This window comes from Pteropus alecto, unplaced genomic scaffold (genome assembly GCF_000325575.1).
Source record: "Pteropus alecto unplaced genomic scaffold, ASM32557v1 scaffold25, whole genome shotgun sequence".
NCBI classification, from domain to species: domain Eukaryota; kingdom Metazoa; phylum Chordata; class Mammalia; order Chiroptera; family Pteropodidae; genus Pteropus; species Pteropus alecto.
Window position 1 is genome coordinate 2793199 of NW_006441955.1, and position 8840 is coordinate 2802038.

The 8840-nt window shown below is 37.4% G+C and overlaps 1 protein-coding gene and 1 pseudogene across 1 annotated transcript in view; one reads left to right on the forward strand and one right to left on the reverse strand.

The window, feature by feature from the left end:
- AGBL4 (ATP/GTP binding protein like 4) overlaps nucleotides 1-8840 on the reverse strand; it is a 956697-nt gene that overhangs the window by 574371 nt on the left and 373486 nt on the right. The window lies entirely within an intron of this gene.
- On the forward strand, nucleotides 52-170 carry LOC112485949 (annotated as a pseudogene).

The window sequence follows — 8840 nt, forward strand, 5'->3', positions numbered from 1 at the left end:
TGATATAGCAAAGGATATTTAATAATGGACATGTTAAAAAGGACATTGTGTATCTAAGGCCAAGCCACTCTGAACATGCCTGATCTTGTCTGATCTTGGAAGCTAAGCAGGGTCGGGCCTGGTTAGTACTTGGATAGGAGACCACCTAGGAAGACCAGGTGCTGTAGGCATAAAAAATAAAAAAATAAGGGATTATAAGCTGACAAGACATTGTGTTAAGACAACAGCAAAGCTTAGCCCAGTCTGGTAATTAGTAATTTGCAAAGGTAAGACAACTGACAGGGCACTATCAGGAAGGGCAGGTTGCCCAGTGAGGATATTGATCGGAGAACTGGTTAGAGATCAAACAGAAGTGGTCACCTGGGAATGGCTGATGAAGACTTTGATTGTCATGTCTACAAATAGAAAATTAAATTCTGCAGGTGGAGAAAAAACGCTGGTTGGGCTTTTGGAAAAGGATCAACATGATACAATTTGTGTTTTGGATAGCTCATACTAACAAGTCTCATACTAACAGACTTGAGGGGGAGAAATTGAAAATAGGGAAAACAGTCAGAAGGTTGGTACATGTAAGAAAATAAACTTCATGAGAGTACTTGGCATTCCCAGTGTATCACTGCTGTGTGTATTCTCAGGACCTAAAATATAGAATGTGCTCAGTAAATAGCTGTTATGCAAAAAGTGACCTCCATTTATGTCCAGGAGGGAATGAAAAAGAGAAATGTTGAATAGAGGGTCATATTTGTGCAAAGAGAGCACATTCACCCACAGGTTTCCAGATAGCATTTTTTCCCAGATCATCATCCATGCTGTGCCAGCTAGCTGACTAGATTAAGCCATTTTTTTGTGGAGTATTGATCATTTCCAGACCCCTATACTTAGCATCATTGTGCATATATTATCTCATTTAATCTCTTTTTAAAAAAGTCTCTAGTATTAGATATTGTTATCCCCAATTTATGTGTGAACAAAGTGAAATATCTGCTGAAGGTAATGAGCTACTAAATTGTACCAGATTTTGATCACAAAACTGATTCTAAAGCCTATGATTGCTCCACTATAATCAGAGGAGCATGAGTCACTTGCTTTATTAACCAGAGGATTTTATATATCCCATTTCCATACACATTCCAAAAGAGGCCTCTATCTCACAGCCTCCACAAACAATAGCAGCAGATTTTGAAAATTTGTGTAAATGTGTTTTTAATAAACCACATCAAAATTTTCTATATGCCTTAATAAGCTTATGTATTCTCAGGAGACCTTATTAGATAAAGATAAAATATTTTAGAAAGCCCCCCATTCCTAACTACTTGAAGATGCATTAATCATTTTAAATCTCCCCCAAAATCATGGGCAAAAAGTCATATTGTTGACTCTGGCTTAATGAATATAAATGCTACCCCTTCCCTCATGAAATATCTTTGGAGGAACTGCCGCAAATACTGAACATGAGGTGGACCCAGAAAATCCTCTAAACAAATAGATTCTACCTAGCCCTGCTATAAAGCCTACCTGATATAATTCTACTCTTTCCTTTGCTTCGGCCCTCCCTTGCTAAAGTTATTTGAAAGTATATTGCTTTTCCACTCTGGAAATGCTATTTTACACTCTTTGTTTCTAATAGGGCTCTGGAAGTAGCAACATAATATTCTTTTTCTTCCAGATGTTGCCCTTTCCTCTGTAGAAAATGAATTTTCCACCTATTATTTCAAAATACCCTGTCAGATGGTGTCCTGCTTATGGCCCTGGTGCATCCCCAACACGAAGACAAAATGTCTCTCAGGGATGGAAAACAACATTCATTCTAATCCATGTAATTGCTTTAAAAATGTCCATGTTTTTATTAGTAGTCCTTCTATTGCTGTCAGAGGATGATTATACTCTTTTCGAAATGTCTCTCTTATTTTCCATTTGCGTTGAAAAAAATATTTCGATTATAGAAACATGCAGTCGAGTTAGAAAGACAGTTCTTATTCATCTACAACCAACCCAGAATTTCAGAATTTTGTGGAACTAAGAGAAAGAATAGATTAAAATTTACTTTTGACAGAAGCCATAAGAAATAAAAAGGTTGTGAGGGAAATTATGTCAATCAGTTGTGTCTACAAGATCATAACTCTGTGCTTATTTTATCTATAAAACAGGGATAACAACATTCATATTAAAGGGTTTTGATGAAAATTCAATATTATACATGAAAATGCTTGGCATGATTCTTGGTAACTAGAAAAATTGAACAAAGAGTATTAATAGTAGTAGTTGTTGTTATTGCTGCTGCTATTTCAAGGGAAACATTAATCTTCATTCCTTATTCATCAAACGCTTATTTATCATATATAACACAGTCCCCCATGGGAGAATCTGTCAATGTAGTGAGGGAGACAGATAGTAAATAGTTAACTATTATGTAATGTGATAACTATTACAATAGAAGTATTTAAGAACTGCTCTATGAACACAGATGTAGCAATTTAAATAATACCTTATACTTACATAGCATTTTACAGTTTTCAAAGCTGTTGTCTCACAAAAACCATTTGAAGTAGATTTAGAATACCTGGTTTTATATATCATCATCATCATCATCATCATCGCCACCACCATCATCATCATCATCCTGGCAGCTACCATTTGTTACATGACTACTATGCCAGGCCCTGCTAGGAGCTTTCCATGTCTTATGTCTCTTAATCATTACAAGAAACCTACAAAGTAGCTAGTTTGATCCCCATTTTATCAATGGTGAAAGTAAGATTCAATGAATTTTATTGACTTCCCTAGTAAGTGATGTAATCCGAACATGGAAACAAATCTGTCTCCAAGTCATGGTCTTTTCTCCAATCACAGTTGAGTTATAGACATAAAGCAGCTCAGAGAAAATTACATTAGGGATCAGGAAGAGGAAATTTTTTTCTTAATGTGATCTAATATATCCATCTTGGATAAATAATGCAAAAGAGAGGCTGACAATTAATACTCTGATCTCTGCACTAGATATGGAAGTCATCCTTATTCTAGATCTGTCCTACTAGTTCAGCAAAAGCTAAGGCATATCGACAGATAAGTTTCATAAACAAGTGGCCTTTGGAGAAGTTATTACACCAGCTTAGACAGTCTATAGTTGAATTTAACATTGACGTTGCCAATTCTAGCATTCAATCTTTGAGAAATTATATTGGCCATCCAGAATATAGAATAGACAACTTTCAGATGGCTGCCAACTAAAACCAAATGTTTGAACAAGCTGCTAGCCCTTAGACAGGAAAGCTAAAAGTGTTAAGGAAAACCCTTAATTACTTTATTGCAGACTAAATCAAGACAAGGAGAACAAATCCTCATTATAGAAACCTGATAGTTCAGAGATGGTCCACAATATTCTCATATTACTGACGACCACTCACCCTTGTTTCTGCCAAAGTTGGCTCTTGGAGGTAACAATTATGTTGCTTAATTTGGCCCCCATAGGAAATCTTAAATGAGAAATTTCTGCTAGGTAAAAACAAAAAACAAAAACAAAAAACTTGCTCTTTAAGAAATTAGTATGTTTCTTCCTCTCTGACAATAAGAACTATGTAAATTATCACGTTAGTCTTCAGTGGCTAGGGAACTAATTGATTTTTCTATTAATTCATAGCAACTACGTTAATTGTAAGGTTAGTATTTTTTCTTTATTTATTCATGTTTCCAGTAGGGCTCCATTTTTAAGACAAGGGATAACAAAAGCATTTATTTTTAATGGTTTTTCTATCATTTTATAAATAAAGGACACAGTCTCATTTTTTTCCAGATCTTACATTTATCATTAGTGTGTGAACATCATTCATTCTTTCAAATTCTTACAATATACTATTTTTTTTTTTTCTATGCTGAACACTGTCTCTGGCTCCTAGTAGTGGAGAAGTTAAACAGATAAAATACAATGTGACGATTACTACCAGTACTGCAATGTGATAATTAGTACAATTATTGGCAAGCTGTACAAAATGGGTATCAAACATGTCTCTTCATATCCACATGAACTGCAGGCTAGTTTCCTTGGTGGGTACAGTAATACTGACTGATTAATGTGGCTTTCCGAGATGTATCTCATAAACTCAAGCACCTCAGAGCTCTGAGTGAATTAAGAGGTTTTAGATCTGGACAAATCACTATTCACACCTCCTTAGAAAGGTCTCTCTGTCTTCTGCAGTCCACAAAGATCTCTCTAGCTCTGCATCCTGAGGTGTTCCCTCCAGATCAGACACAAAAAGCTCTAATCATCTAATGCAGGCAACCACAGGAGACAGGTTCTGTGTCCTAAGCCTGGATGTGAGCCCTCGAGAGCTTAGGTTTCATTTACTTTTACACAAAACATCTTTAATCAAGCATCTAAATTCAACTCAGTTTAATAATCATGTATTAATCTCCTATTTTTTCCTGGAAGCACAGAAATAATTAAAACTCCCTATTCAAAGTTCAAGACTAGTTGAGGAGACAAACACATAAACAGGTTTAATATAGTGTGTGAAATTATGGTGATGAGGGTATGTCCAGGATTTTTGGCCCATGGTAGGATTCGTAATTTGGGAAAGAACTTTGCTGATGCTGGCCAGTGAGGGTGGGAGGAGACAAGGAACAGAAGAAATAGATGTTGGAGAATAATCCAATTACCTATTTACCATCCAATGCACAATACCAAGGTGGGGCCAGGGTAACTGAGGTAGAATTTTGTACCAGGGACACAGTATGGCAAGTGAATGGCATAGACATGGGAGCCAAGCAGCAAGTGAGGCTGAAATCAATCAGGCAGTAAAGATCCTGCAGGGCAGTACAGAGAGAGGATTCTGCTTCTCTAGGAGATGGGACTGACTTGAGGTCAGTGCCAGAACTCACTTCAAGCAAGTTGGGATTCAGGCTCGAGCACTAGTCTCATCCGGTCCCGGTGACGAGAGTGCTGGAGACTGAAACTGAGGCAGAAGTCCAGCTTCTTGTGGTAGAGAAAGGTTCTCCAAGAGCATGCAAATTGCTGAGGTTCCCCACTTACTCTCATGCCCAGACACCGAGGACTATGTTTATAGCGGCAAGATTAAATTTAGACACCATCTGCTAGTAGTCTGAGACTAGTAATAAGCGTCATGTTTAGAAAAAAGATTGGCATAGGGTCTTGATCTGAAAGACTTGAGATTGAAGGAGTATAGAATGGATAAAGGCAGTATCAAATACAATTGTTGTTGAAACAGTTTTGAAGGTTCGGAAAAAGTGATTTTCAACCTCTTCTATCAAGACAATGGGCATCATTCTTTTCTCATTTGTCTGAAGTTATCAGCAAGAAGTACCATCATTCACTACCATTTTGTAACTTAAGTGTCACATAACTGTTGTAATAGAAACTTGAGAAAGTAAAGAACTTCACTCTATTTTTCTCCATTGTACTTCCCTCATCTTCTACTTATATGTAGATTTACGAATTATTTTTCTCTCAGGAGAGCCACAAGGAACCTGTCAGAAATATTCCAGCATATGCAAATCCTAACTATACAGACAAAAATAATCTTTGTTCTATTCCTCATGTGCTCTGTGGGAGTTTTGCCTTGTTTGCATGATTGATCAGTTTGCATGTGACTTTTCAAAATCACTTTTCAAATGGAGATGTGAAACAGAAAACAAAGGTAGTGGTGTGTGGGTCTGGGCTGGGTGAAGGGGCACCCAATCCAGGATAAGCCCTTTCAGCAGCTTATGCATATTCTTCCTGCACATATCAGATGGTCACTATCAGTTGCAGGTTTGGTAGTCTCCATTATATAGGCAACAGGAGTTAAAATCCCACAAAGATAAACTGTAGAGTGAACAAGATCTTTTTTTGTTTTTTGAATTGTTTTCTTTTTCTTCTGGTTGACAGTACTTCTATAACTAAGTGCATTAGATGGTATGTAAACCACCAAAGCCCTGCTGGGATCCCTAAACATCCTCAGGATTCATTTCCCTATAGTTCAGGAGTTTGTGATGTCTCTGGCCCTTTCTACTGGGTAACTTCTGCACTTTTCTTCAGAAGCGCTCTCTGTATCTAATTTCAAGAAAGAAACCATCGCTCTACACTCTTCAAAGAGGTGTGTCTCCCTCTTTTCCCAGCACAGACACAACGTGCTCCTTGAATAAACCATATAAAAGATAATCCACTGCCATAAAGCACTGTTCTAAAAAAGAATTACCCCAAAATATTACTTTTTCTGGATTTTATCTCCTCTTCTTCTTCATCTTCACCCCTACTACTTTTGTTCACCCTTCATCACCTCTTACCTGTATTACAAAACTAGTCCTTTAACTTGCCTCCCTGTGGCCATCGTCAATGATCTCTTCACCTTTCTTCCCCAATTTCTTCTTCCTCCCACTCCAAACTTCTAATTCATTATTTCATTAATAGTGATTTAAAAGTGCAAATGTGACTTGCAAATGTAACTTGTGATTTAAAAATCACAATCACCCGTAATCAAATACTAAGGATGAGAAGAGAAAGGGAAAATAGCAACAGTTTTGAGCATCTGGAAGTTGTCAGACTCTGTGCTAGGTCCTATTATACATATATATATACATATACATATACATATACATACATATACATACCCTACATTCTCACAATAATGCTTCAACATAATGTGTTATTATCTCACATTTATTGTGAAGAAACTAAGGTTCAGGGAGCTTACATAATTTGCCTAAGGTCATATGGCTAGTAGATTCAGTACAAAGCATTTGAGATCTATAGGCACATATCAAGTTCTATAAGTTTGCCACTGCCAATTCTAGGTTCTGGAGGCACAGAGATAAATAAGATTTCTGACCGTATCTGACTCTGAGAGGCCCACAACGGAGGAGACACTCAGACTAACAGTAAATTACAATGCAATGTAGAAAGTGCAAGGCTGAGTGGCAAAGTCGGGGTTTGAACTTAAGGTCCTTCCAATTAGACCACTATTTGCCTATTTTTGCAAAGATGAGAAACTGTTTAATGTTAAAACTATCCTCAAACTTTCATACAATATTTGTATTTTTTACTCAAGAACTATGCAATGGCAAAAGTTACAATGAATTCAGTGAAGTTTTTGAAGGAATTTACATTTTATTCATCATAACAGCAACAATGTCTACTTGAATCCATACCTTTGTGTGATATACTATCGGTCCATGTACAGTGAGTGAACAGCCATATTTGAATTTGAGACCCATCTGCAATAACCTTGGATCCTTAGTCCATTCATTGGAAATGAGTCCTTCACTTGTAAGCTCCTCTGACACAACATGTCTTCCAACAGGGTTCTGCAGTGTTGACAACTAGAGAGCCAGGGTGAAACATGCTTGATTAAAGGTCAGGTAAGCAAGCATGTACCTTGGTCAGACCTTGGACAGTAATGAAAAGCCTTTGGTCCCTTCTCTAACCCATCTGGACATCCATGCACAGGAAAAAGAGAGAGAGGGAAATACCATTTCTTAGTGTCTTCTTTGTGTAGGCCACATAATTTATAATCTAAATATTAAGCCAAGTCATGTGTTTAAAGCCTTTTGGCAGAATCTTGCCTTCCCGCTTTTAGCGTCATGGCCTGCCTTTCCTTTTCTTCACCCCATTTATCTTCTTCTCTTATTTTTCCCAGACGTACTTTGCTCTTTTACATCCCAATGCCTTTGCTAAAGCTGTTATTCTGCCTGGAAAATCCATGACCAGTTTCCATTTTTTATCCTGCTAAACCCTCTCATGCTTCAAGATCCAACTCCTCTCTGAAGCTATCACCAACCTACGCAAGAAGATTTCTTTCATTTATGCTCTGGTCACACTTGATTTACCCTTCCTTTATAGCACTGAGCACACTGTATTATAATCATTTGTTTATATATGTGTCTTTATCACTGGCCTACACTCTTTTGGTGGCTGGGAATGCATCGTATTTCTCTTAAATCCCCAGTGTGTACTACTGTGCTTGGAACATAATATGCACTCAATAAAAGGTGACTGTATGAATACATAAGTAAACGAATGCATGCTTAATAATCTTTGGTTGAATGTGTTAACATTGACACACTTCTGAAATTGTCTGCTTCATGTTTGGAGAATGTATTACAGTTTCTGGTCCTATCATTTGTCACTTTCTAACGTACTCATAAAAACACAGAATATCAGTGTTGGAAGACATTTTAAAGGCCATTTAACCGAATCTTCCTACTAGGGCAAAAATCTCCTTTCTGTTATCAGGAGTCATTCACTCTCTGATTGAATAACTTTTGTGATAGGAGTTCACTGCCTTATATGGTAATACAATCATTCTTTAACAATATTAACTATTAGGAATGTCAAACAATATCTATCTATCATTTCCTCCTATTGATACTATTCCTACCCTCTGAAACTATTTACATATATTTTCTCCTTCAAATGACATCCTTCCAGCTATCTGGTAAAAAAAAATGAGAAATTAAGCAATCACTTGCCCGAGACATTCTGGGGTCTCAGGAGCCCCTCCTGATTTCTAGGATCAAAACTGAGGAGGCAGAGTTAGCAGATTTAGAGGCAGCTGGCAGGAACAGTCAGGTTCAGTGACCAAGAATCTGGTAAACGTGGGCTTAACCTTAGAAGGCACCAGGAATCCAGATGATGAAGAGAAAGAGAAAGAGCTTAGGTGGCACACTAAGTTGTTGGCAGGGGAGGCGGCATAGGCAAAAAGATGGCATTTACAAAAGCAGTCCAGCAATTTAGAAGGATAAAGTGCAAAATGGGATAGAGTGTGATAAATGTGAGGCTGGGCATGTAGTCAGTAAACTGAGTGTCAGAGAGGTGGTGGCTCACCCAAAGTTACATAGCTAGACAGGGA